This window comes from Uranotaenia lowii, chromosome 3, assembly GCF_029784155.1.
Source record: "Uranotaenia lowii strain MFRU-FL chromosome 3, ASM2978415v1, whole genome shotgun sequence".
Classification (NCBI taxonomy): Eukaryota; Metazoa; Arthropoda; class Insecta; order Diptera; family Culicidae; genus Uranotaenia; species Uranotaenia lowii.
Genome location: NC_073693.1, coordinates 162,468,909 through 162,496,859, shown reverse-complemented (window position 1 = coordinate 162,496,859; position 27,951 = coordinate 162,468,909). Strand labels below are relative to the sequence as shown.

At 40.2% G+C, this 27,951-nt stretch overlaps 1 protein-coding gene across 3 annotated transcripts in view; it reads right to left on the bottom strand.

Moving 5' to 3' along the window:
- Window positions 1–27,951, bottom strand: part of LOC129751298 (uncharacterized protein DDB_G0283357) — a 361,153-nt gene that overhangs the window by 276,161 nt on the left and 57,041 nt on the right. The window contains exon 2 of one of the 3 annotated variants that reach the window (XM_055746721.1): window positions 9,719–9,746. The gene's annotated coding sequence lies outside the window, so the exon portion shown is untranslated. Of the gene's footprint in view, window positions 1–2,910; window positions 3,032–9,718; window positions 9,747–27,951 lie in introns of those variants that run through there. The other 2 variants (XM_055746723.1, XM_055746724.1) reach the window with 2 other exon arrangements.

Genomic DNA, 27,951 nt, shown 5'->3' with positions numbered 1-27,951 from the left:
ATTTCGTCATCTGAAATTGCTTTAAAATAACGAAATGAATTTGGAAATCACAGTTTTGGGTCAACTCATAAACTTTGCATGTTATTTGGTCAGTTTGGATTTGGTGGCCCACGATTCCCCACCATTTTTCAAAATTAAAAAATTATTGCTTTTTTTCAAACAGTTATAATTTGGGGAAAATAACTGATTAAAAATTTAAAAAAAAATACCTTATGATACCTTGAAAATGTAGAAAACCAAACCATTTTTTATTTTCATTTTATCTTTTATAATAAAGAAGTTATGGAACAACGAAAAAAAGTGGCCCATGATTCCCCACTCTCCCATATATTTTTTTATCTAAAAAATTAATAAAATCAATAATTAATAAGGTGAAATAACTCCCATCTTTTTTTTTTTTTTTTTTTGGTATTGAAATCTTTCGGATAATTGAATTGTTTTCAAAATTTACATAAAATACTTCAAACTTTATTTATCCCCCCCTTCGGGTTTTTTGTAAATTTCGAAGGGTGGAAGGGGGTGACAAAAGAAGAAATTGAAATTTGTTCCAGCCTTAGTAAAAACCGTATAAAATAAAGGAAGTAAAATTCTGTTCAGTCAGAAGTAACTCTTATTGCATTTATCTAACAATAAATTGAACCCGTCTATTTCAATGCGGCATTAGTTTAATTACACTAGTTTACAAAATTTCTAAAAACATCGTGAACTGCGTTGAATCCGAAAATTAAGTTAAAAAAAATCTCAGTAGAACAGTTTTTTTTGTTATGCTCTAAATATGAAATTTTGGAAAAATAAAAAAAAGTACTTGCACTTAAATTCAAATATCTCGGACTGCGTAACATTAATTTGAAATCTCTTTTCTGTGTATATTAGAGGTAAATAAATTTGACAGCGATCACCTGAACTTTATGTTTACGTATGATCAAGAGTATTGTTTATATTAGTGACTTTATGAAAAAAAATTATAAAAAACGTATTTTTTTAGAAAATTTTATTTCAGCGAAAGTTTTATACTCGATGGTAACATTTAAAAAAATCTGATTTTATATTGACCTTAAATGTCAATTCAAAACAAAGATTTCAAGCGATTATTTATCAAAATCGGTTGAAAATTGAAGAAGTTATGGTTACTTTACCATAACAGTACTTTTCGCACGTTTGAATACTTTAACGAATCGCAGTGTACTAATCATAGTATAGGAAGATTTAAACATAATAAATCTCATTCGCTACAAGTCAAAATTGATTCTGTGCTTACCCGAAGGTCGCATGCCAAATTTCAGAAAGATCTGACCATGGGGAGGGGTTGCTTTCATCTCAAACGTGAATAGAATAGCTCAGGAGAAACAAAAAATACTGGTTTTTCACAAATAACTTTTTTCTTCACTAGCCGATGCTTAAAAAATGCTATAAACTAGTGTTATCAATGAGTTCATATACGATTACGACTTTTCGAAATGTCAGCATTTGAAATTGTATACACTTTTTTGAAGATTTTTTGTTCGAGCTTGTACGTCTGTTACTTGTATCTATAAGTCTATCAAGCTTGTGTTATAGATTTATTAAAATAAAACACATAGACACGATTCCGAATGATTTATGCATATTTGAGTTCAAAAGTTTCCATTATCTTAGGTATCATTTAGTAATGAGTAAATTCATTTTGAATTCTATTTCAAATCAATTACAATGATTTAGGATGTTTGATAATTTTAGGGCGTGAAATTCCCAGTACATAATAGATAACATCTAGAAAGTTGCTTGATAAATCGATTTTTATTAAAATTTTGCTAAAATATATCCCGCTGTTGCAGGACAAATCCAGCATCCTCTAGTTAGTCTCATAGACAAAGTACAGACAAAATTAATTAAATAAATCACACTCACCTTTATATCGTTCTTTAATCCCCGGCGCTCCGTTGCCTTGTTTATTTCCCATTTGCCGATGTTATTGTATCAGTTGATGGAGGAAATTTGCTATGCATGTGTGCGTTTCTGCAACTAACCATTATCTGTTTGTGTTTGCCAGGTGCGTTTTCGATACCAAAATACCAAAACAGTAGAAAGGTAACAGCCGAAAGCTCTCGGAGCTGTTTTTTGAAGGCATCCATCAGACAGAGCAGAGGGGCTGAATCGGTTTATGGGAGGATTCTTTTTTTTTTTTTTTAATTGAAACCCATACAACCCCCCGCAGGGTGCTTTCGCTTATGAAAATCTCCACCCCCGCTTCGGGTTGTTCCGCCATCATCCGTGCCAAGTGGCCCCAGGCGGTGGAAACTGCACCACTTTTTAATCGGAGCGGCATCTCGTTTTCATTAAAACCCCATCTAGGACTTTGTGGAGTTGTTCGTCCCAGTCAGCCGTATCAGCGCATCATCAGTAGGTATTTGCCTATCATTAATGAAAATCCTCCTGAGCGGTCCTTCGTAGTAGGAAGGTTTATTTAGGATCTTGCTCGGTTCCATTTCTTGATCGACCCACTCGGTTTATGATTTTTGACTCTCTCGCTCGAGTCATCGTAAGTTGAACAAGATACGGAGCGATGGAATTTTGATGTGCGTCAACGTGAAGAGCCAAATGCTTCCAGGAGAATGTGGAGGAATGTTCTTTTTTTCTTCCAACGAGGGCTACATAACATTACCCACTCGCAGGAAGAAAAAAAATAATTACGCTCCAATTTTGCCCTTGGCAACCAGCATCTTCTCTGCATTCTCCCCTTCAAGCTTTGATCTCCTCCGACAGCCTAACAGAGCCTTTCCCCACAAGCTTTCCCCCAGTAATAACTGCCCCCAAAACACCAAAAGTACTACCATGGGAGATATTTTCTGCTATCACGGGAAGTTATCAGGTAATTTGCAATCCAACCCATCATTTGCTATCGAATCAAGAATAATTTCACACTAATCATACCGAACACTTGACAATACACCACTCTAAACCACTTGCAAACAAAAACTTCACTTGAAACACTATCGAATCGTCGAATTAACGAACAACTATCCGGCAAAACCGACCACTTTACGCAAGATAGGAAAAGCGAACTAACCTAAACCTTCGAGGAGAGATGCATACAGCCATCGCTCGCTTCATCTCTACATACATCCCCACAATCTCTACCATCAGCATATGAATCCCTGTAATGGTGTTGGTGTCAAAAGCCAAAGCTTACCAACCGTTCGGGAGATTTCCCAACACAACCACCACCCACAGCCGATTTTCCTCCATACACCAAGCGAGGGTAGTTCAGCTATTTTTTTTTTGTTTATCTCAGCCGGATGCAAAACGCAAACCAGACGCCTTGATAGGTCTCGCACAAGCAGAAGGAAATGAAAGTGAGAGAGAGGAAATCCCACCTCATGAATGTTGTTGGGTGTTGACGACTACGATGGACGGACTGAGTGCAGCTTCCTTACCTCGGCCAGGGTTGGCAGACAGTTTTCCTTACAGGGAGCTTAGTTAATGTGAGATTTCTTCCATCCCTGGTTTTGAATTATTTGAAGACTTGTTGATAATTCTTGAAACAATACCAACTGGGTGATCTTTGTTTCACCTTGATTTTTTTTCGTTTATCAAATTTGAAGACACACACTTAGATTACATTTATCTCAGTCGGGATACTGATTCCTTGAATCACAGGTAATTTGACCAAATTTCACAAATTTCAAATGCAAATCCTTCACAGGAACTAGAACAATATCGAGGACAGCAACCACTACTACGTTAAGCTCATCTGACATCGTGTTTTTTGTCGTGTTGGTTTTTTCTGTACTTGTCTAACTTATGAGAATACTGCAACAGAAATTTCCAACGAACAGTTGTAAAAGTGTGAAGTGCTAGAAATGTTCACCGTCTTTCAACGGTCATCACAGCCGGTGTTAAAACTTGAGGAATTCCTCCAAACCGGTAGGCTTCGGTTTACAGACGATGCAATGGCAAGGTCAGCGTCAATGCCGGTTAACAGTTGGTCCAAACACGCTGGATTTGTATAAACCATTTTCGGTTAAAAAATAACCATTTTCGCACCTTTCTGATTTAAGTTTTTTTGTTTCGATTATAGTCGATTTATCATCTGGCATCATGTGGCATTCGCGACTTTAACAACGTTTCAGTTTGCGGACATTTATTGAAAAATTTATCCGGTACAACTGTGTTCGATGTTTACTCTTGGGCTCGAACTCACGAACATCGGCTCAGGAAACAACTTACTTGCCAACTGAGCCATATCACAAACGCATTCTGGATTAAGTTATTTTTTTACTTCTTCCATAGAAGTCTGGATTAATTTATTTTTTTTACTTCTTCCATAGAAGTCTTCTTATTTATTTTTCTTGAGAAGTGTGAATGTGGTTACTTTTCAACCGCAGGGAATCATTCCGGAGAAATAGGAATATGGTTATTCTTCAACCCCGTCGTAGAATGGGTAAAAAACAGGTTGATGATAGATTTAAATTTGTTATTTATAGAGATTATATATGTTCAAGAAGAAAAAAAAACAAAAAAATGATCTGTTTTTAGGATAATTTATGTTTGGATTTTTTCAGTCAATTGGAACAGAAAAAGTACTGGTACTAAAGTGCTAGTGCTAAAGTGCTAAAGTGCTAGTGCTAGTTCACTAAAATTAAAATTTAAGTTTATTTTTATAAGATTACTAGCTGATCCGGTGTGCTACACCTTCTAAAAATCAATAAATTATGTGAAAAAAATTTCATGATAAATAAATTCTTAAAACCTTTACAAAAAGAGCTTTTACATCAAATTATTATTGGAATACAAAAAAGATTAGATTTTCTGATTTTTTTTATATCTACTTGATCTGAAATTGTTTTTCAATAATGGTTTTAAATTTGATATTAAGAACTTGTTTTTATTTTCGTTTCTCCCCTGCATTATAAGGAGGGTCCACGAACTGTCATAACAAAATTTTCCTAACCAAATAACATTACATTTCTTTTAATTTGCTTGATAATTAATCGAACTATACATACTTTCCTTCTTCCCGTTTCTAATCTAGAAGAAGGAGAGGTCTCAAATCTTTAAAAAAAACCTTAGCTTGAAAAGTTTCGAAAATCATGTGATAAAACCTCCCCAATTCCTCTGCACTGCATAGAATGTATCCTTTAAAGAAAATAGAAAACATTTTTCGTATTAGAATACTTTATCTTTCAAATTTGGCTCCATTTGTTGGATAAGTTCTAAAGTAATATAATATAATGTGAGGAACTCCTTCTCCCCTCTTTTATCTGGGTTTTTAAATAACCATAGAAAATTTTTTAAACAACCCCTGTAAAATTTGGTAGAACTTACTTGATGAGCACTTGAATTAATCCAAACAAATGAATGACACCTGCCTTCTCTTTCCTATCCCGTGAGGAGAACCAAATCATCTTAGAAATATTTCTCGTATTTAAATACTCTTCCCAATTTATTACCATCTGCTAAATTAGCACTCCAGTTATAAAAAAAATTGCATGGGAGCTCTCCTTCCCCCTTCCAATCGAATCGGTGAAAGGAGGAAGAAGCCTTATACAATCAGAAAAAAATCTTCTCAAATACCATCTGCTATTTTATTTTATTAATATTTAAGTTCTAGAATGATTTAAAAATATTGTATGAAAACCTCGGGTTTCAAGGGGTACTCGGAAGGGGTCTCGAAACATAAAAAAACTTTTCTCATTCTCGAATATACTTCCATGATAAATTTGGTATTTTTGTTCAATTAGTTCTCGAGTAATGCATAAAAGGAAGATCCTTTTAGGACAAATGGGTCTCAAACTTGACTCGTAGCCTTAAACCTTCGTATGTGAAATTTAGATTCATTTGCATGATAAGTTTTCGAATAATGCATTAAATTGTATGAAAGTCAACTTCCCCCTCTGTTTCTTCCCAATCGAAGAGGGTAAAGTCTCAAATAATCATGGAAACATTTCTCGTACCCAAATACCCACCCATGTCAAGTTTGGTTCCAATTGCTTGATTAGTTCTCGAAGTTTTGAAAAAAATTGCATGGTCTTCCATTTGTATTTCCACACTGAAAAGAGGGAGGAGTCTCAAACCATCTTTAAAAAATTCTTTCTACTCATACACCTTCGCATGCCAAATAAGGTTCCGTTTGCTTGATTATTTCACGAATTGTGCGAAAAATTGTATCGGAGCCCCCTCCCGCTTTCTTTTTTCTAATTGGAAGGAGGGAGTGCCAAACCATTTTAGGAACATTTCTCGTAATAAAATACACTCCTATGCCAAATTTGGTTCCATTTGCATGATCGTTTGAAAATTGCCATATTGGCAGTTCTGCAGAAAAACCATAAAAGAAAAATGTTACGAGCCTTCGTCTCGATCCTAGGAAAAAATATAATGTTTGTTCTCATTAAGAAATGTGGTATGTAAACTTTTTGTCAAATTTCAAACAGTTTCCTTTTTGGTTAATTCTTTTTTTAACTTTTTAGAACGAGATTAAGGTGTTTTGAATTTTGGGAGGGAATAACGCAAAGTTTTGATCGAAGAAGTCGTTTATTGGTTTTTCTTAAACAAGGCGCATATCGATTGTAAAAATAGAATAAGATTATAACAGGGATGAGGAACAAGCGGCCCGCGACGCTTTTCTCAAAATTTAATTATTATTTGACTTTTCCTACTATTGGTTGTCAATTATCATGAAATACAAGTCCATATTGATCGGTGATTTGATTAAATATGTACTCTTTTTTGTTTTTTTCGCATTTTTTTCACAATTATTCAGACTATTGACCGTTTTTTCTTAAATTTTAAGCAATTATTGCATACTTTTAAAGGCATAAGTGCAATATTATTGTCAAACAAGTTATGTTGGAGCTTTCATTTATTCAGATTTTTAACTATCACTCTGATATGCTAAACACATAAAAGCGAGTTGATAAAGCAAATATAAAATCGGAAGGCCACAGATGATCACATTCATTTCAAATCCATTGGTGAAGTCATTATTTTTTTCGTTTCAAGAAAAGATTAAGTTGTGTGATGTAGATGCTCAGCAGTTTTTTTTAAATTTCATTATATCAACCGAATTTGAGTTCCCAGTTCCTTGGTGAGTGAATAAATGGCTTGCTGAATAATTGCAGCATCCTACGCATACTCAACTCAACAAGCTAAAAAGTGTTCGGATCACTAATTGTTCAACTTAAATTCGCTGTATTTTTTTTCTAATCATTCATATAAAAACCTGAACACCCCTCATTTTGTAGGTGTGTATGTATAGAATGATTCTTCTATTTGGCTTTCGACATTAGGTCTTTAGTTTAGAGCTACGAATCAGAATTTTTTATACGCGTAGTGAAAATTCAAACCAAATCCAAAAAGCAAAATTTTTGAATGTGGCGAAATCAACCGTCACCAATGTAATAAAAGTGTTCGGGGAAAGTATTTTAACAACTAAGAAGCCGTGATCTAGGAGGTATTGAAATTCGGGAGCCGCAGAGACGAACAGAAGAATGGCTAGCACTTTCAAAAGAAATTCCAATCTCTCCGTTCGAGATGTCGCAAATAGGTTGGGTATACCGTCTACAACCGTGGGAAAAGGTGACAGACATATTCAATCATATTAAACTATCAAAATTTGCCAAGACATATCTCGTTTGGGAATCTATCTGTACCAGAGGCTTGTAAAGCGATATTTTCGTTGCAGTCGGGATCGTCAATCAGTAAATTTCATAAAAAAGTGTCTTCAAAATCACTGCCACTGACAATATCAGGATGTGGCCCACCAAACACACCGGAACTTCTACCAATCGAAAAATATTTGACGATAGTTAAGCAAAACCGTATGAGACCACAAAAATCTGTAAGCAGCGAGAAGCAGTTCAAAGCAAATTGGCGTTCTGCGCCGAAGAACGTGGATAAGGTAACTGTACAAAATCTGATGGCAAGCGTCAAACGAAAGTCTCGCTTATTTAGACTAGGTAGATCGGAATCTTAACTGAAAATTTTGGGCCTTCAAAACGAAAGATACTTTGATATTTTCAATTAACAAATAATCAATTTACACGCAATTTAGTTTGACCACTTTTTGATCCGAACACGCTTTATGTGAAAATATGCAATATCCTGAGAGACGAATACATCTTTGGTTCACGATTCCTCACTCACTATCTTAAATTGGAGATTCTTTCAAAATAAACGATATAACAACGGGAAAATATTTCAGCTTATTCAGTCAATTCATGGATTCAAAACACCTTATTTTCTCGTTCCGACGTTTTCACAGAAATCTACAACAAACATTTCAATCTCTTAATGAACCAATTGACAACTTAAAACAGTAGAAAACTTACAGAAAGTTGTGTATCTTCATCTGGAGGATCAATTACAATTAAGTTCGCATACACTAATTCGACACTTTTGAACAATAAAAACGCTAGAAGTCACTAAAAGAAAAAAAAACTTAGACGAAAAGCTTATTTAAATATTTAAAATGAGTACTGCCTAGAGGCTAGATAAGAAGATTAGAAGATAAGGTGTTTTGGATCCGTGAATTGACTGAAATAGCTGAAATATTTTCCCTTTGTAGAATTTCAACAGTCGAAAACTATTATTTAAACGATTCAACTATTTGTTTTAGTAGGTATCGCTTTCGAATGAAATGATCTTGCTTGAATGGCAACAATCCTCTCATTCATCCCGCAACACCAGGGCTGCTCCTCTATCAGTGTGTGTATCAACATCTGGCGGGACGATGTCAACCTCTAAACATGGAAGCAGTGCCAGAAAGGAAAATTCGTTTTCCAGAATTCTCTCAAGCTTCCTCCTTCCAAAGGCAAGGGTGAGATGTACGTCGTACACATACAGCGACAACAGCACCGAGCCTACAAAAGTTCCATCAACTAACGCGCTTCCAAGTGAGACTGATAAAAGGTGGAACATGCGCTTTGGACAGTGGGAAGCTTTGATATTGTAGGGTTCCCGGAACTGTTCAATTCTATTGGAGTAATTTTAATTGAAAGTTGAGCACCCTATTTAGAATGTTAACTGGTAAACAGAAAAGTCAGTTAAAGCATCAACATAAACTGTAACTGTAATGTTGCTTTTGGGAATCGACAATAGGCTGAAGTGTAAAAAAGGGTGAATATCCTGAATCAAAGCAATCGAAAGATTCCTTTTAATTCAACCACGGTGGTTGAATTAAAAGGAATCTTTCGATTGCTTTGATTCAGTCGAATCATTCAACCAAGTAGGCTCATACCACAACAGGGTGAATATCCGATGAGAGGCACTTGGGCAGATGGACGAACGAACGCACAAGTAGCTACATTGCAGGGAGTAGGAGTCAATTCTGCCGAAATGGGTGATGGAATGTCGTTGAGTGTTCTGCTAGAGGACAATCTGATGGATTCCCACAGTGATTGTGCTTGGGAATCGATCACGATATGTTTCGTTTGGATTGTTTCCTCAGAAACGATTCTCGTTCTTCATTTTCCATCCTTTTCTAAGGAGAAGCTATAACCAATTTAATTCGAAACTTATTCAATTGTTTTATTTAGAAAGGGTTATTTTACGTTATTAAATTTTGAAATTATAATTAATATGTCTAAAAAAATATAGAACTCTATTTCGTAGATCTAGATACGAGATCACATGACTTGATGAAAGATTAGACATGTTAAACTGTCGTACAGCTTACATAGGAAAATCCATACTAATCACCATAAAATTACAACATTGATAGCAGCTATGACTTCATTCTTACCTTTTTCCCAGAGTTTGGCAGTTTTCATCTGAAAATGTACATAAAAGGTAAAACAAAAAAACATGTTAATTATTCAATTTTCAGTCACTTACTATCTGATGGCTCTGAAATTGATTTCTATTTAGATTTGTAGAACAAACAACAATACATAAAGGAAACCTATTTTCTGCCTTTGTGTAAAATTGTCATCAAGGACACAGATTTTGGATTTCCGAGACAGTTTCCCTTATTAAATGGTAAAATATGAAAAAATCCGGTCCGGCTCTGATGCCCGGACAATTATACTGCATACACATTTATTCAAATAATTTGCAAAATGAAAAAGCTTTTTTGAGTGATTGTGTTTAAATTTATTTCTGCTTCGAGGAATGGAGTGTTTTGAGCAATTTTTGTCAAAATAACCAGCTCTTTCCTCTCTATTTTTAATAACGTTAAGATTTTTCATATTTTCCAAGACATTGTCCGGGTTTTTGGCTTATACAAATATTTGAAACCATCAAACTTTGATAGGTTTACAAATAAAATCGACCAATTTGTGCGGCTCGAAGACGTGCAGAAAATAAGATTCAGTTGGCAAAAGGTAGTTTCAATAATGATTAAATATTAGAATACAAAAATTTAAGTAGGTAAATAGTTTTAGAAATCCGCGGAATTCCTTCATGTTTATTAATCGGGGTACTTGATCCCCTTTTCTTATTTTCATCATATCTTTTTCGAAAAATTTTGCAACTCGCCGTCTTTAGCATTTTCTTATTGTAAAACATTTCAAGAATGTTGTGTCAAATTTTCAAGTCAATTGAAGCAAAACTGTAGAAATTATAGGCTTTTATCTCCTCCTATCTAATACTGCAAGAAAGCAAGAGCAGATACTTCAAACGCGTTTTTCTCGAAAGCACATTTTTAAAGTCCGTGGACATCGTCATTTGAAAACTACTTATCCGATTCTTTTCAAATTTGGAACATATTTTCTACATAAAAAATACCAGACCCCAACGTTTTTCTTTTTTGTTTTTTTTTACTTTGGGGAGATTTTACAGGTGAAAAATGGCGGATTTTTTCGTGAAAAATCGTAGTTTTTACTTCAAACAGCCACAAAAATTTCATAATTTTATTTTTAAGTTAAATAAAAACGTTGGGGTCCAGAAAAACATCTATTAAAAATATTTTGCTCTGATTTTTTTTTACTTCAGATGATTCTGTGCTGAGATACAGTGTCCACCGCAAATCCTGTTTTCTAAAAGGCATCCTCGAAAGTGCTCCGTCACCGGCTCATTTTTCAATATTTTTCTTTGAAAAAATTACTAAATGTTCTTTTAACAATGCTTTGTATAATGCAAAAATTTTGAATACATTTGTTTGAACGATAGCTCTAGACAAAAATCGTGAAAATGGTGTTTTTTATACCCGTTAGACCCTACCCCCCCCCCCCCCCCACCCCTCTTAAGGAGACTTGATTCTTAATTCAGGGAGCACTGACCCTAGGCTAAAATCTAGCATTATCCAAAGACAAAAGGTCCGTTGACTATTTTTGTCATATTAGTTCTCATTTCACCGTTTGTAAGTACCTATCAAGACAAAGTGAATTCTAAAAGTAAGTCTTCTACTCTACTTTCATTGCATACTTTAAGGTGCAATTTTCTAGTTTTTAGATAAATGCTGTATTTTATGTCCTAATTGACAGATAATTACTGGATAAACATTAATTATTGGACAAACATATAAAATTTCGTGATAACCAATGATAAACATCCATCCAGAAAAAAAAACATCTTTTTGGACTCTAGAGATCAATTTTACCCATAACATACATTTTGGAAAACTTTTTTATAAAAAAAAATTCAGAGTTTGCTGTTGCTTTGAAAATATGGAAATATGAAGTTCATAGTAAACTCTAACGTCTGGCATGTTAGAGTAATTATTTTTATTATATTTTTTTCATGTGGGAACAATTTATAGTGATAAAATAGATCGTCAAATCACTTTTTTTTTTAAATTTTTCAAACAAAGTTCAATAACTCGATTTTTTTTTAAATTCGTTGAGATATTTTTGTTTTTTTTTCTATTTGGCACATTTTATTAGAACATTTTATATTTGTAAGAAATTACGGTTTCGAGACATAGCGAAGGTATCCTCATTCTCCCCTTCTGTTTCGATTCAAAATTAATCAGAATCAAATTTCAAACTAATGGTTTTTCTGGTAAGTCAGTCATAAATTATTTAAAATGATTTTCATACTTTGAGTTAAGAGTGTGCTTGAAAATTAATGCTAAGCATTGCTTACAAATTTAAAAACAATATTTTTGAAACTCCAGAGAACGAACTGAAAATCAAAGTTAGAGAAAAAATAAAATTACAAATCTACCAGTTAACAAAATAAAAGGGCTGAAAAAAGTTATTTTTGAAGTACACAACAACAACTTTATATATTTATAATGCAAAATGTTCAATTTATCATTGAAAGTTTATCCTGATTATTTTAAGGTTGGGAAATTTAGTCTCTGGAACAATCAATAAGAAACTAAAAATAATTTAAATATAGAATTCCAAGCTCAGGTTTGAAAGTATCAAAGTTTCAAAAAATGGAAATTACCCGGTCTAGTCCGGTTGCCTAGATATTGAGGAAAAAACTCGGATTTTGCCCGGATTATTTTTTTTTCACAGTTTAAGCTATATCCATACCTAAAACTCAAATTTAATTCACGAAATTTATGATTTTTGCATCAATTGTTTCTTTTAAATTATTTTAACGAAATGAATTGCATAGATTTTTTTTGGACTATAAGATAAGATTTAAACGCTGCTGATGTGCCTTGGAAAAAAATCATTTTTCAATTGTTTTTTTTTCACCTTATCTTTCGCTGTTTATTGCAAATACATGGACTTTGATCCGATTTGCGCGGATATCTCCTGACTTTGTTTTGATTTGAAATAATACAAAATATGAAGATGATAATAACAATATTTTTAACATTTTAAAAGAAAAATCATTCAAAAATCGCCAGAGATGCACTGAATGTTCTAAAAAAATATAAATTTGGATAAAAATATTCCTTGATTCTTGCAGTACAATTCATGTACCCTAGAAAAAATATTCCATGTTATACAAGAGCATTTTTTCAAATAAATAATTTCCGTTTTTGCGTTCTTGACTGCTCACTTGAAAGCTGTGTGATGAGAATAAAAAATCTCAAAAACTGTTTCGCATTGCCAGAGAATTTATCGATTTATCTAACGTTTACAAAAATATTTTATGAAATTATTAAATTCTCTAGAAAGCAAAGTTTACCATTTTTAAATACTAAACCCATTACTGTTCTCACCTGGAACGCTTGCTCTATTAGAGCAAAAAATATCGAGCTCGCTGACTTCCTCGGCAAGCACAACATCGACGTGGGTCTCCTTTCTGAAACCCACCTGAAGCCCGGCGACAGTTTCTGGCTGCCGGACCACACTATCGTTAGACTCGATCGCACTAGCTCCAGGGGGGGCGGTGTCGCTATCGTCATACGAAAGGGATTGATTTTCCAAATCTTGCCGCACATCCACACCACCATCATCGAAGCTGTAGGCGTGGAGGTTGAAACAACAACTGGAAACATTCGGTTCATCGCAGTGTACTGTCCACGGCAGTGCTTCGCCAGCAAGGGGCTGGCGTCTAAACTCACCACGGATCTCACTTCCCTCACACGTACCGGGTGCCGATTTGTTATTGGCGGTGATCTCAACGCCCGCCACGAAGCCTGGCGGAACTACCTACAGAATCAAAACGGACGTCTTCTCTTCGACCACTCGCAGCATGGGCTGTATGTGGTGGAGTTCCCGGATGAGCCGACGTATGTTTCTCGAGCGGGGAACCCTTCGACCCTGGATGTATTCCTGACCAACACCGTTATCTCCAAGCCAGTGGTACACAACGATCTCAGTTCCGACCACTATCCTGTGGTGGCAGAAGTCTGCTCCCATGCGGCTAGGCGCCCACCCCAACACCGAAAGGACTACCACCGGGTGGACTGGGTTCGGTTTGCAAGATTGGTTGACGACAACATCGAAGAAAATCCATCGCTGGTGAACGAGGTGGACATCGACCGGGCTCTTGAGGACCTTAACCGAGCAATCGCCGTGGCTGACGAGGCATGCATCCGACGTGTTCCTGTGAGGGGTAAGTTTATTGCAATTGACTCCCACACCCAGATTTTATTCCGACTTAGAAATATACGTAGACGCCAGTTTCAGAGGTCCGGGGATCTAAATAGAAAACTTGAAGTAACTCATCTTAACAAAGAAATCGCCTCCAGGGTAAACTCAATTAGAAATGAAAGTTTTGGACGCATCGTTCAAAATTTGGACGAACGTTCCAGACCATTCTGGAAGGCAGCTAAGTTATTGAAAACACACCCTAAACCGATTCCCCCACTCAAACATAGCGATGGTCTGCTCATCTCACCCATCGAGAAAGCAGATGCGATAGGAAATAGTATCGCCTTTTCGCACTTGCTTGGCTCGAACATAGTTAGTCCATTTGAACGTCAGGTTACTCAATGTGTCCACACCCTTGATAACTCCCATTGTACATTCCCCCAAGAAAAAAAAATCTTTGTAGAACAAGTATGCTCAGCGCTAAAGGCCACCAAGAACATGAAGGCCCCCGGGTTTGATGGAATCTTCAACATAATATTAAAAAAGCTAAACAACAAAGCCTATGTATTATTAAGCTCTATATTCAATAGGTGCTTGGAATTGCACTACTATCCAAGCATCTGGAAGATGGCCAAGATTGTTCCTATCCTCAAACCCGGTAAAGACCCTACCTTGCCCTCAAGTTACCGACCTATCAACCTACTCTCAGCGCTGGGAAAGTTATTCGAAAAGCTAATACTTAACCGTCTGCAACAGTTTGTGGAAGGCCATAATATACTACTGCCTGAACAGTTTGGTTTTAGGCATGGCCATTCTACCACCCATCAACTGGTTAGAGTAATGAACACCATCAGAAGAAACAAGACTGTATCAAAATCAACAGCGATGGCTTTGTTAGACGTCGAAAAAGCCTTTGATAACGTCTGGCATGAAGGACTTGTGTATAAGCTCTGCTCATTCAATTTCCCAGTACATCTGATAAAGATCATCCGCAGCTATCTTCAACAAAGGACGTTCAGGGTATCGTTGAATGGCTCCCTATCAAGAACTTTCACCATCCCTGCTGGTGTCCCGCAGGGCAGTCTGCTAGGCCCTCTGCTGTATAGCCTATACACCTCAGACATCCCCCCTCTCGGTGATGGCTGCGTGTTCTTTCTGTTCGCGGACGACACTGCAATTGCCGTCAAGGGGAAAAAACCACGAGAAATGACAAACAAACTTCAACGATGCCTTGACGCCTTTGTTGACTATGCCACCAAGTGGAAAATAAAAATCAACGCCTCCAAAACCCAAACAATAATGTTCCTGCACAGGCAATCCCCTAAACTTATCCCTCCTCCATCTTGCGTAGTGACTATGAACGGCACAAGGGTTGAGTGGTCTGCTGAAGTCACCTACCTTGGATTATTGATCGACCAAAAACTTCTTTTCCACTCGCATATTGAGAAGACCCTGGTAAAGTGCTCTGCCTTGACTAGGTGTTTATATCCACTGATCAAACGTAGATCCCGCCTCTGTAGGAGTAACAAACTGGCCGTCTACAAACAAATAGTATCACCCGCGATCTTATACGCTGCTCCGATGTGGGGGTCATGCGCACAAACTCACAGGGACAAACTTCAAAGGATGCAAAACAGGTTCTTATGGATGATCTTAGATCGTCCATTTGATACTAGGATATCCGAACTCCACCAAGAGGCTGACATCTCGAGAGTAGATTTAAAAATTGAAGAAATCAAATCAAAATTTGTAACAAAGTGCCATATATCAGAACATGCTTTAATAAGTAACTTGTATGTAGTAGATTAGGTGTAAATAGTAGGCTAAGGTAGTATAGGTTGTAAATAGTAGTTTTAGTTAGGAACATTTTTCAAATTCATTACCAAACAATACCAAACAAACGGTCTACAACTGAAACTTGAATACTTTTCTAAAAAATTAATAGCCTACACACTGACATTACTAAAGATGAAAAGAGAAAACTGTATCACTTCGAACAAAAATATGTAATCATAACTAACATCACTGAATAAAGATAAATTTGAAGCAAAAAGTTGTCTCGGTTTTAGGGAAGAATGACACTCCGTGTTAAACTCCCATAACAAAGAAAAAAACCCGATTTAATACACTTATCAGTGGATTGGAGGCTTTCTTACAGAGTGTCAATTATCTTTGGAAATAAATGACACAATAATGGATTCCTTATTTCTGAATTATATATTATTAATCTATAAAAAATATTATGATTAAAGAAAATCGATAGCAAAAATTACTAAACTCAATATAAAAAACCCGATTTAATACACTTATCAGTGGATTGGAGGCTTTCTTACAGAGTGTCAATTATCTTTGGAAATAAATGACACAATAATGGATTCCTTATTTCTGAATTATTTATTATTAATCTATAAAAAAGATTATGATTAAAGAAAATCGAAAGCAAAAATTACTAAACTCAATATAAAAAAAGGTGCCCAGTACGTTTTTTGGAGGATAAACGAACTTATATTCAACGAGTTCATTTATAATCCAAATAATTCAAACTGTTAAAGTTTGAGAGCCACATATCTTAACCTTCTTAATCTTAATCTTAATCTTAACCTCCTAAACTCTCATGCTAGATGGCGTGGGATCGATTCTCTGCTGTTTTATGAAATTTTTGTCAAATTTTTGATCGCCTTTGTAATTAATTTAGCGATTGCTGGCTACTGCTGCTGAGCAAATGGCTACCTTTTTTGGAGCCAACGTAAGCATGATATGTTCTATGGAATAGAAAAATTTTAAACAATTTTGTTTTTTTTTTGGTTTTGAAATAAGTCCTACAGGAAAAAAAATGCAATTTTTTGATACTAAATTCATCAAAATCGTGAAACCTAGAATAGGAGTTAATGTGTTAAGAACGTTTTTATGGAACATACAAATTCCCGGACATCATCGTAACTCGTCGAGCTGAGTCGATTGGTACCTATAAAGTGGGGTCCTGGACCCTTAATTAATGATATCCCCAACTGACCGTTCCCTATGCCTTTCTGTAAGAAAGCCAAAAAGGTGCCCAGTACGTTTTTTGGAGGATAAACGAACTTATATTCAACGAGTTCATTTATAATCCAAATAATTCAAACTGTTAAAGTTTGAGAGCCACATATCTCGACGCTCACTAGTGGTCAAGGGGTTAACCTCCTAAACTCTCATGCTAGATGGCGTGGGATCGATTCTCTGCTGTTGTTGAGGTGAAGTTTCGGAGGTTCTTTTGAGCAATCCGGGGATTAGTAACACTGCTAAAAGCTATATTTTTCAATTAATACATAGCAAGTTGAATTCATTTAACTTTTACTTACATTGGCTAACCTCTAAGTTGTTCTTTTCTTCCTCAACAATCTAGGAGGGAATCGTGTGAAACGATATGCTATCTGCGCAAACAGTGTAAATTCTTGAGTATAATAGCTAAAGAAAATAGTATTCAAATATTTTTACTCACGATCGCAATCGTCCAAAGTAATCTAACGATTCCTAATATAATAATATATTTGGTAAGGGGATAAATCACACCAGTTTATTTACTCTCTGCTTATCCAAATCACGTTAAGTTGATTCTACTTCCGTCAATGTACTTGACGTTGGCTGTCACCTAACTGCTCTCACTATCCCTAACGTTCGTAACAATCTTATTGGAATTATTATGCTGCTGTAGGGGCGCGGTCAAAGTAGCGGTAACATCCCCCCCCTCGTAAGACAGATGATCTTCTGATGTCTTACCGACATCCAAAACCGCTAACTTAGCTACCGGCCTGGTAATGAGTCCTTTAGAAGTTTGCACCGTTGCTCGTCGTACTCGTCCATCAGCTCCTTTCACATCATCCAAAACACGTCCGCGGGTCCAGCCATTTCGGATAGATTCATCGATTATCACAACCAGAGTTCCTGGTTCCAGAGACTTTGTTTCTTCGAACCATTTAGTTCGCCTCGCGATGATGGGCAAATACTCCTTCACCCAGCGATGCCAGAAAATATCAACCAAGTGCCTGTTGTGATTCCAGTCGTCCCTAAGGGCCAGTCCAGATTCAACGAATTTCATACGCGGCTGACCGATGCCTGTAGAACTCAGAAGCAGGAAATTGTTTATTGTTTATTGTTTTGTTTATTGTTTATTTCTTAATCCATCGGACCAGAGGTCTAAATGGATGTGATGGGACAAGCACAAGGCACAAAAACCCATCAGTGGAGATAGCATAGACGATACAATAATTAACAGAATGTAAAAACTAACACTACTGATTTACAACATAAAAGCAATACTAAGATCTAACATCAAAACAGAATACAATACAAAAATTAACTTAGCATTGTAGCTCGTAAGCGGTTCACAAACATATCACTCGTTAAATTAAAATCGAATTCACTACATACATTGTTGAATACTGCACACATGGAACGAATAGGCTCATTCTGACCGTAGAGTGTTCGATGAAATCCTAGCCGTAGAAATTCTCGCGTTCTCAGTTGTCTAGGCACCACGTTGAAGTCGACTCTCGCAAGAATGTTTGGCGCATCGATGTCACCGAGCAGCAATTTTCCAACAAACGCCGCCTTCAAGTATTCACGTCGGTTAGCGAGGGTATCCAGATTCAACCAGGAGCATCGCTGTGAATACGTAGGAGATTCTTCCGGGACTGGCCAGGGGCAAATTCGGAGCGCTGAGCGAGTAAATTTGGATTGTACGGATTCAATTCTACTGACCCAGGTATCATGGCTAGGGCACCAGACGACTGCTGCAGATTCAAGGTGCGAGCGAACTAATGCACAATATAGAGTTCGTAGACACTGTGGATTTGTGAATTCCCTAGTGGTTCGCAAAATAAATCCTAAAGTCCTATTCGCTTTGGCTACGACGTAATTTAGTTGATCTTCAAATGTAATTTTGGAATCCAACAGTACCCCTAGATCCTTCACAACGGAAACTCGTTCGAGAGTGGAATCTTGGAGAGTGTAGTTCCAAGTCAGTGGATTCTTTTTCCGAGTAAAACTGATTACATTGCATTTCGCCACACTGACCGTTAAGCAATTCAATTTACACCACTCCAGAAATTTACTCAACATTTGCTGCAATTCCAAACAGTCGCTGTAGCTTTCAATTTTCCGATAAATTTTCAAGTCATCAGCATACAACATTCTACACCCGGATGGAAGAGCGTATGTTACATCGTTGTAATAAATGCAGAAAAGAAGAGGTCCGATGTTGCTGCCTTGTGGTACTCCTGAGTTATTCTGGAACACATAAGACTCAGCATTTCCTAGCCGAACAGTGAGAGAACGATTTATCAAGAACGATTCGGCGTCAAAGCTTCCTGTGAGTCATTTTCCAATGAGATGAAAGTTAGGGGCCTAGAGTTGACAACTGCTTCAGCTTCGACGAGAACGGTGGAGAAGGTCTCTTCATTTGGAGTTCTAGATGTGGTCATCGCAAAGAACGCTGTTTTCACAGACCTAACAAGGCGCTCCCACGCACCTCCCATGTGCGGCGCGGAAGGCGGATTGAAGTACCACTTCGTTACGGTGTTCGTAAATGTCGTTGCCAATTCGGTGTTGATGGTTTTGCATTCTTCTACGAGATCGTTCTTGGCGCCAAGGAAGTTCGTTCCGTTATCGGAATAGATCTCAACCGGTGATCCTCGACGTGCCACGAATCGTCGCATAGCCATCTTGCATGACGTGGTGGTCAGGGAATGGACTACCTCCAGGTGGACAGCTCGGATGGTTAAACAGGTGAATAACGCCACCCACCTCTTCACCGTACTACGTCCTACTCTCACTTGCATTGGCCCAAAATAATCAAGCCCCACGAAAGAAAATGGCCTATAGAACGCTCTCAGGCGAGCGGCAGGTAGGGGGCTCATGCGAGGCACCTTTGGGGATGCTTTATAAACTCGGCAATGCGTACATTGCTTTTCGACGATTCGAACCAAGGTTTTAATTCGGGATACGTGAAATCTCTGCCTTATCTCGTTCACGACGGTGTTTGTATTGCAATGCAGGTATTTTGTGTGGTACCACAAAACAATCAATTTGGTAGTGTAGTGCTCCCTAGGAAGAATGATCGGATTTCTGGTATCGTAAGACACAAAAGCAGCAGCACTTATTCTCGATTCCACGCGTAGCATTCCATCTTCATCAATAAAAGGAGAAAGTTTCGATAAAGGACTCGTACGCTTCAGCCTTCGTTGCTCGGTCGGTAAATCAATTTGCTGGAGTTTTCTAATTTCCTCAGCATATGCCTCACGTTGCATGGTTCGAAAAATTAATTTTTCGGCGGACTCCAGTTCGGCTTGCTCCAGGTTTCCATTTCGGCAAGCGAGTTTTTTCCAGGTGTTAAGGCGGTTATGCGAATAACGATACACGTATCCAATCGTACGAATCAAACGATTCCACTGGGAAAAATTCTCCCATTTTATCAGCAATGGAGCTCGGTCAATGGCGCGATGTATATTCAAAATATTGCATTTCACTAGTCTTAATTCCTCTCTCGTTTCGAAGCATTCATTTTGATGGAGTAGACAATGTGCAACTCGAGACCCCATACACCCAACCTTCGGGTAGTGGTCATATCACCTCTTGTCTGCAACTCCGATTCTCTACCTCCCCGTGGTACTAGCTGGGGTGCGAGCAACCTTAGCGGAGATCGGGTACCCAACCCCGGTGGATGCTTTGGTCGCATGCAGAATGAGTTAGGGGGCTTCGTACGCGTCTGTTCTCCATGTTAGGGGCGGCGTGCGGAGTGCAACAACGTCCTGGTGGTGTTCGGGACCCAAAACAGCAACATCACGACGGTCCTCCTGCGAGATAGTGGGGTTAGCTGCGGGCCTTGCGAGCCTGTGACTACTAAAAAACATAAGCAACGAATAACGAACAACAAATTTCGGATGGAAATCGGCAAAGACCCACGCGACGAAAAGGGACTAGCGATTGGAAACTTGGAACATGGAACTGCCGATCTCTAAATTTTGTGGGCAGTACCCACGTGCTCTCCAACGAATTGAAGAGCCGCAAATTCGACATCGTAGCGCTGCAGGAGGTATGCTGGAAGGGCTCCACGGTACGAACGTATCCAGATGGTCGTGCCATCTACCAGAGCTGCGGCAACACACACGAGCTTGGAACAGCTTTTATAGTGATGGGAAAGATGCAAAAGCGCGTGATCGGGTGGTGGCCGATCAACTCACGAATGTGCCGGTTGAGAATCAAGGGCCGGTTCTTCAACATCAGCATCATCAACGTGCACAGCCCTCACCTCGGAAGTACCGGTGACGACAAAGACGAATTCTACGCGCAGCTGGAGCGTGAATACGACCGTTGCCCAAAACATGATATCAAGATCGTCATCGGGGATTTCAATGCTCAGGTCGGCCAGGAGGAGGAATTTAAACCGACAATTGGAAGGTTCAGCGCGCACCAGCTGACCAACGAAAACGGCCTCAGACTCATTGATTTCGCCGCCTCCAAACGAATGGCCGTACGTAGTACCTTTTTTCAGCACCGCCTCCCACACAAGTACACCTGGAGATCACCGTACCAAACTCAATCACAGATCGACCACGTTTTGATCGACAGCCGGCACTTTTCGGACATCATCGACGTCAGATCCTGTCGGGGCGCCAACATCGAGTCGGACCATTATCTGGTGATGGTGAAGATGCGCCCAAAACTCTCCGTAGTGAACAACACGCGAAACCGGCGCCCGCCTCGGTTAAATATCGCGCGACTGAAGCAACCTGAGGTCGCGGCAGACTACGCGCAATCGGTCGAAGCAGCGCTGCCGGCAGAGGGCGAGCTTGACGAAGCCCCTCTCGAGGACTGTTGGGATACCATCAAAACAGCCATCAACAGTGCTGCGGAGAACGTCATCGGTTATGTTGAGCGATCTCGACGGAACGACTGGTTCGACGAGGAGTGTAGGAGGGTGATGGACGAAGAGAATGCCGCGCGGGCGGCAGTAGTGCAAAGAGGCACCCGTCGAAATGTGGAAAATCACCGACAGCGGAAGAGGCAGCGAGTCCGACTTTTCCAGGAGAAAAAGCGCCGCCTGGAGGAGGAGGAGCTCGAGGAGCTGGAGCAGCTGCATCGTTACCAAGAAACACGAAAGTTCTATCAGAAACTCAACGCATCCCGCAAAGGCTTCGTGCCGCAAGCCGAAATGTGCCGGGATAAGGACGGGGGTATCCTGACGGACAATCGTGAGGTGATCAAAAGGTGGAAGCAGCACTTCGATGAACACCTGAACGGCGCACATGCAGGAGATGAAGACGGTGGGGGAAGGTACATCGCCGGCGTAGCCAACGACGTAGAGGAGCCACTCCCAACGGTGAGTGAGGTTAAAGAAGCCATTCGCCAGCTGAATAGAAACAAGTCGGCTGGGAAGGATGGCATCGCAGCTGAACTCATCAAAATGGGCCCGGACAGGTTGGCCGACTGCCTACACCGGTTGATAGTCCGGATCTGGGACATAGAACAGCTACCGGAGGAGTGGAAGGAGGGGGTAATATGCCCCATCTACAAGAAGGGCGACAAATTGGACTGTGAGAACTACCGAGCGATCACTGTCCTCAATGCCGCCTACAAAGTGTTGTCCCGAATCCTACTCCGCCGCCTCACGCCACAAGCAAACAGATTCGTGGGAAGTCATCAGGCCGGCTTCATGGAGGGACGGTCTACGACGGACCAGATATTCACATTACGGCAAATCCTCCAAAAATGCCGTGAACACCAAGTCCCTACGCATCATCTATTCATCGACTTCAAAGCCGCATACGACACGATCGACCGTAACGAGCTATGGAAAATCATGGACGAGAACGGCTTTTCCGGGAAGCTAATCAGACTGATCAAGGCGACGATGGATGGAACGCAGTGCTGTGTGCGGATTTCGGGTGAATTGTCGAGTTCATTCGAATCGCGCAGGGGGCTTCGACAAGGTGATGGTCTATCCTGCATGATGTTCAACGTGGCGCTAGAAGGTGTTATTCGACGAGCGGTGGGCGAAATGCGGGGCACGATTTTCAACAGATCCAGTCAACTTATCTGCTTTGCCGATGACATTGATATAGTCGGCAGATCATCTGCGGCGGTGGAGGAGATCTACCGCAAACTGAAACGCGAAGCAGGAAGGATTGGGTTGATGATTAATACGTCCAAGACGAAGTACATGCTGGCCTGCGGATCCGAGACCGACCGAACCCGCTTGTCCAGTAATAACAAGGTCATGATCGACGGCGACGAGCTGGAGATAGTCGAAGACTTTGTCTATCTCGGCTCACTGGTGACCGCAGACAATGACACCAGCCGTGAGATCCGGAGGCGAATTATCAGCGGAAGTCGTGCCTACTATGGACTCCACAAGCAACTGCGGTCGAGAAGACTTTGCCCTCGTACGAAGTGTAACCTGTATATGACGCTTATTAGACCGGTTGTTCTCTACGGGCACGAGACATGGATATTGCTCGAGGAGGACCTGCGTACACTCGGAGTATTCGAGCGACGAGTGTTAAGAACCATCTTTGGCGGCGTACAGGAGAACGGAGTGTGGAGGCGAAGGATGAACCACGAGCTCGCGCGACTCTACAGCGAACCCAGTATCCAGAAGGTGGTGAAAGCTGGCCGGATACGCTGGGCTGGACATGTTGCGAGAATGCCGGACGACTGTCCTGCAAAACAGGTGTTCGCTACGAATCCGGTAGGAACAAGACGAGCGGGGGCGCAACGAGCGAGGTGGTTAGACCAAGTGGAGCGTGATCTGGCGAACGTGGGGTGCCCGAGAAATTGGAGAACGGTTGCTATGAACCGAGTGAATTTTAGGAATTATGTTCGTCAAGTTATGTCGTGAGACGGAATACTATGTAAATAAATAAAATAAATAATTTTGATGGATTGGCCAACGATCCTCTGGCTCGTACAAGAAAGAAGGTCCTTTGAACCATCGACCCTCGGATGATAGATCGGGCCCATTAGACCACTTGGTGGCCTCATCGGCGACATTAAGTTTGCTCGGAACCCATTTCCACTCGAAAACGTCGGTAGTTTCAAGTATCTCTCCAATTCGACAGGAAACAAATTGGTTGTATTTTCGTGAATCGGAGTTGATCCACGCCAGTACTGTACGCGAGTCCGTCCATATGACCCTTCGTGAAATTTTGAAAGAATGCGTTTCAAGTAAGTTTTTTGATTGGCGACTTCCAATTATTGCCGCCTGTAGCTCGAGACGAGGAATTGATAAAGTCTTAAGTGGAGCGACTTTAGATTTTGCGGATATTAAAACACATTTTATTACCCCATCAACTTCAGCTCTTAAATATGATGCACAAGCGTACGCCAACTCACTGGCATCCACGAAAACGTGTAATTGTATTGATCCAAGTTCATCTATCGCACTTTTACCAAAATATGATCTTGGGATTCTAACATCTTTCAGCTTTGGGAAGAAGGAAATCCATTGAGCCCATCGGATTTGTAAATTCTCAGAAATAGGCTCATCCCAAGATTTCTGATTCCGCCAAATATCCTGGACAAGGATCTTACCGTGGATGATAAAATGAGCAAGTAAACCCAAAGGATCGTACAAGCTCATAACGATGCTTAACACTTCTCGCTTCGTCGGCCTTTCCGGAATGCGTTTAAATTCTGAAGAGTAAGTGAATGCATCTTCTTCTCGCAACCAAAACATTCCCAGAACTCGTTTAGCTTCGCTAGAAGAAGCGTTTTGGTCGACCACATCAAAAGATTTGACAGCCGATGGATCCGTTTCTCCGACGGCCTGCAGCACAACATCGGAATTCGACGACCAAGAGTGGCTTGCGAATGGATGAATTTTACTTCTAACGATCTTTTAATTGCTTCGGCTTCGTCATCAAAACTTTGAAGGAAATCGTCCATATAGTGGTGATGTAAAATGGAATCGACTGCCTCGGGAAATTCTCTCGCGTTGATGTTTTTAACGTGTTGCACAGAGCACGGCGAACTAGTTGAACCAAAGGTGGCTACAGTCATGAAGAAGGTTTTTGGTTGTTCGGACGGTTCATTACGCTAAAGGATCCTTTGCGCCTGTACATCAGCTTCGCGGATCAACACCCGGTGAAACATTTCACGTATATCGGCAGAAACAGCCACTTTCCGTTCCCGGAATCCGGTCAAAACCTTTGGTAACGACATCAATTGATCGGGGCCTTTGATCAGCATAGAATTCAAGCACACTCCGTCAACTTTGGCCGCCGTATCGCAGAAAATCCGAATTTTGCCAGGTTTCTTGGGATTGATGACGACTCCCAAGGGCAGGTACCAGATCCGACGGGGATCGGTATTTTGTAGTTCCATTTCCGTTGCTTCTCTCAAATATCCTTTCTCCAAATATTCCGAAATCTGACGTCTAACGCTGCTTCCAACCATAGCATCCGCGGACATGCGTTTCTCCAGACAAATTAAGCGTTTGAATGCCATGGCATGACTATCGGGAAATTCGAATACGTCGTACCGCCACAGTAGACCCGTCTCGAATCTGCGACCAACTCGCTTCGTTGTAGCTTCGAGGATTACGCGGGCTCGCTGATTTTCGGTAGATTCTGGCCCATCTCGAATAGAAACGCCTAAATTTTCTACAGCGAACGATTGTTTGATTATATCATGCAATTCTTCCAGTTTCGAAGAGCATTCGCAGATGTGCATGCTGAACGCGGAGCCCATAATCGTTTTCTCAGGAATCAGACCGTGGATTGACCATCCGAGTCGCGTTTTTGTAGCAATAGGATCATTTGTTCTACCTTCTCTTCTACGGAGCGCTACAGCCAAGTGCGCGTTGTCGTTTCCTATTAGGATACGCGGAGTTACATCATCATAATCGCTTACCGGAAGTCCTGAAAGGTGAGGGTATCTGGCAGCTAACCGTTGGTAGTGTAGAGATTGAGATGGAAGTGAGAGATTCTGTACTGTCCGAACATTGAAAAGGGAATACTTTTGCGATCGTCCTTCTCCGGCTATTTCGAAATTTACCCACTTGGAACCAACCGCGTCCCGAGTAACATCCGCCGTCCAAGTCAAGCATAACGCTCCGCTTTCACCTTCTAATCCCAACTGATTTGCAACTTTTTCTTCTAACAGAGTCAGAGAGGACCCATCGTCGTAGAATGCATAGACTTTCACCGAACGACCTCTGCTGGATAATGTCACAGGAAGAATGCGGAATAGCGAAGATTGGCTTCCGTGGCGATGATTGTTTACCATGCCGGATGAACTTCCCGATGATTGGTTAGCTTTCGATCCGTGCAGTAGTGGATGATGTTTATAGTCACACCCATCTACTCCGCAAGCTTTTTTAAGCTTGCACGGTCTCCGACCGTGTTGGAACAAACAGGTTCGGCAAAGCGAAATACAGTGTACGACGGTCCAACGCTCCTCTAAGTTCTTTTTCAAAAATTCTGAACAGTCTTGAACCCTGTGTTCGGACTTGAAGCAAATCTTGCACCATTTTGTATTGTCAGAGCTCGACTCGTTCCGGCGCCACTCATTAGAGGGATAATTTACTTCGTCAGTAGTGTGCGTATGTAAAAAACCTCTATCTTTTTGCTTATCGAATTTTGAATTACGGTTATCCGGTTTTTCTCCAACGTTTATTGTGACTGCCGTTGCTGCCTTGACCAAAACTGACATAAACGTCGCGAAAACTCGCAAATCATCTTCCAAAAATTGTTCCTTATACAATGCCCAATCAAGCTTCATTTGGTCCGGCAATTTATCCACAAGCTTGTGGATTAAAGTCGGGTTGTTCATATGTGCAAAGTGCTGCCCAGCCGCAAGATGATCCACTAAATTTTGCACGGTCATTCCGAAAGTAATTAACGTATCAAGTCTCCCTGGTTTCGGCCCCGGAGTATTTTTCACTTTGTTTATCAACGCGAAGATCAAGATTTCGGGTCGGCCATAAAGAATTTTCAAGGTCTCCATGACCAATGGAACAGAATTCGGGAGTAACAATTTACTTCTAACGGCCTCTAGAGCGGGACCTCGTAGACATCGTTGCAACCGAGTTAAGTTGTCAGCATCTGAATATCCGCAGGCTTGCGTCGTGTTATAGAACATTCTCGAAAACAGCGGCCAATCTTCGGGGTCCCCGGAAAACATTGGTAAATCTTTGGCCATAAGCTGACGTGCGGCTATCTGACTGTGGCTCGGAGTGGAGTAATTCTCATACGGATTCAACGTCGGGTTGGGCAGAGTCGCACCTGGCGCAAGCATCGCGGAAACCGGGAAACTGTCAGCGAACGTATGCCGAGTTTGCAAATTATTAGCAGTACTCATTGTTGCGGGATGGGGTACTGATGGAATGTACACGGGGAGTGTCGCGGGTGTCACGATAGGTTGTGTCATTTGGGGCAAACCGATCGGCCCAGTTAGTGAATGCGACGGCCCTCGACCCGTGGTAGTAATCGGATTTGTTTTAGGAATAGCGCCAGTCGACATCAATGAAACTCTAAGAGAGTTACTCGCATGAGTGTTTAGTACACCCATTGATGGACATATCTGGCGGTTTGTAGTGTAAGGAAGATTCGTACCTGGTAGTTGTTGAGCACACTCAAAAATAGGCCCAGTTACCAAGGTGTTCGACTGCTTCGAGACGGCAGGTTCAGCATTATTTGAAGCACCAACTGGTAAATCGTCACATTCGTTAGTGGTCGTCACCGGGGTAACTTTTTCCTGGGCTTGCGGGACCATAGTTGAGTTCACAGCGCTGCCCAGAAGTCGATTCACCTTCCACTGGATGATCTGGCTAGAATTACTTTGATTTGATTTTCGGCTCTGTCTTTCTTCGTCGTCGTCTGCTTCTTCTTCAAGAACACGGTATTTTTCTTGGATGAATTTCTTCTCTAAGTCAAGCTTTCGCTGTTCGAGATCAAGTTGCTTTTCCTGGAGAGCTTTCATCTCCTCAAGTTTTTGAAGCCGTAGTTTCATCAATTTTCCGCCGGATTTGGCAGAATTTTTTGCGCTGCTAATTGATTTCGGTGAAGGCACTATTGTGTTTTGTTTTTCGTGGGGTGTCGCCGCGCATCGGGGACAAATA